General features: G+C 48.7%; 1 protein-coding gene across 1 annotated transcript in view; it reads right to left on the bottom strand.

Moving 5' to 3' along the window:
* Window positions 1–2,021, bottom strand: part of hsd17b12a (hydroxysteroid (17-beta) dehydrogenase 12a) — a 23,204-nt gene that overhangs the window by 2,495 nt on the left and 18,688 nt on the right. The window lies entirely within an intron of this gene.

Below are 2,021 nucleotides of genomic sequence, written 5' to 3'. Positions count from 1 at the left end.
TCTGTCTGTCTGTCTGTATCTGTCACTGGATCGTAACCTCGGAATCGACTCCGTCTCGTCCTCCAGCTCTGAGAGTTTCGGTGGTTTTTCTTTGCTCGCTTTCAGAGTGGAAATGTTGACTCTGTCACATTCTTGTGTTCGGGCTCTTTTTCGGTTTCACGCCGCCGTTAAAAGCCCGTCGGGCCTCGTAAACAAAAGTCACATGACGGATCAATTAGCGGACTTAATGGACGGTGAGTGTTGGAGGTGCCAGGAATTAAATGTAAATATGTTGCCACAGAAAACTTTAACTGCGGTTTGGTAGAGCGGTCACAGGGGTGAGGAACCGAGTATTGTGGGACATCAAAACTAGGCCGAGAGACTGTCCTGGTTCTCAGCGTCTCCGGCGGGGACTTTATTTCTGTCTGTCCACCTTCAACTGCTCGGTTCTGACTGGATCAACACTGCAGGCGGGTCAGGCCACTGGAGCGTGCTGCTTTTCCACCAGACTCTGTGAAGAAAACGGTGAATTTAACAGACCTGTTTCACTGTACAACAGTTCAGCACTTTTTAGCCCAACTACAGAGGAACTCAGGCAGTTAACTGATTCTACGTAAATGACATTAAAACCTTCAGGTCATTAAAATGCTGTTTTCTTTAAGTGAAACCCCAACAATTAGAGAAAACACCTTTACTGGACACTCAGTCAGCAGAAGCCTTCGCAAGCAAACCAAAGTGCTGTTTCACTTAATTTATAGTTCAGGTTCAGCCAGAGGTTGTCGGGGCTCAACTGTCGACATTCAGAGGTCCAAAGATTAGAAAAAGAAAGAATAATCCATGTTGTTTTGATAATATCCTTAAATATGGAAAGTCCCAGAGCAGCTGTGGTATTTGTATGTTGAGCCACAGGAGGAAACACGTATATATTGTGGATGTTGGATGTCTGTCGTCCAGCTGTTGGGTTTGTCATCCGTCATGTTATCAGTTGTTTTGAGTCTCTTTGTTTCACACACACTCGTACGACCTCTCGCCGCTTATTAGCCGGCTGCCGCGGCGCCCCGGTGCCAGAGGCCGTTCTGGGGTCAAAGAGCATGTGTGTCCTTGGTCTTAACTCTCCTCCCTCTTCCTCACCCCACTGTTTCTTCCCTCCCTCCTCCTCCACCTCCCCACTTCCTCTTTAGACCCAAATTGGACCTTGTGGCAAGTGTGTGTGTTTTTAGAGGGACGTGCTCCCTTATTTGAACAAGCCGCTGGAAGCAGTGAAGTAGCACATTCCTCCTCGAGCTGGTGTGTGTGTGTGTGTGTTGTGTGTGTGCGTTGTGTGTGTGTGTGTGGTAAAGATGGAGAGTCACATTAGGTCAAAGCTACCCACTCTCCTGTTGTTTGTCCCCTTATTTTATCATTTAAAATTTTAAATCCTTTGGCTTTATTCTATTTATTCTGTTATTTCTCTGGAGGAATTGAACATAAATACCTGTGTGTGTGTGTGTGTGTGCGTGTGCGTGTGTGTGTGTGTGTGCGTGTGGCTCTGCCCCTACTTCCCCCATGAATCCACCCTACTGGCCCCGGGAGTGCCCGTTGGCGTCACATGCGATCTGCCACCCCCCGCTGTTTGTAAAGCCCTTAACCATAAAGACCTTTCAAATCCCATCGGAGAGCGAAACAAGGACGCTCGCTGACGCCACACACATCCAACCACCACACACACACACCACACACACACACACACACACACACACACACACCACACACACACACAACCAACACACACCACAGACACACGCAGATCTGTTGGTGGCTGTCCTCCTCCCCGTCCATGTTCCCCGTTCAGAACCACAGTAGTTTGGAGAACAAAGGAAGCAGTAATCAGAGAGGAAGCGACGCCGAATGCTGCGTGGATGTAAAGATGCCTAATGAACCCTGAAGCGACCTGAACGCCGACCGCTGTGTTTATACCCAACGAAACTCTGTCGCCGAACCGCACACACGCCTCAACATACCTGTGTGCTAAACAAGGATGCCCGACAGTTTCGCGTTTTACA

The sequence above is a fragment of the Morone saxatilis genome, unplaced genomic scaffold (genome assembly GCF_004916995.1).
Source record: "Morone saxatilis isolate NCDOM2014 unplaced genomic scaffold, NCSU_SB_2.0 Contig2, whole genome shotgun sequence".
NCBI lineage: Eukaryota > Metazoa > Chordata > Actinopteri > Moronidae > Morone > Morone saxatilis.
Note: the sequence above shows the minus strand (reverse complement) of the source record. Positions and strands in the feature narration are given on the sequence as shown.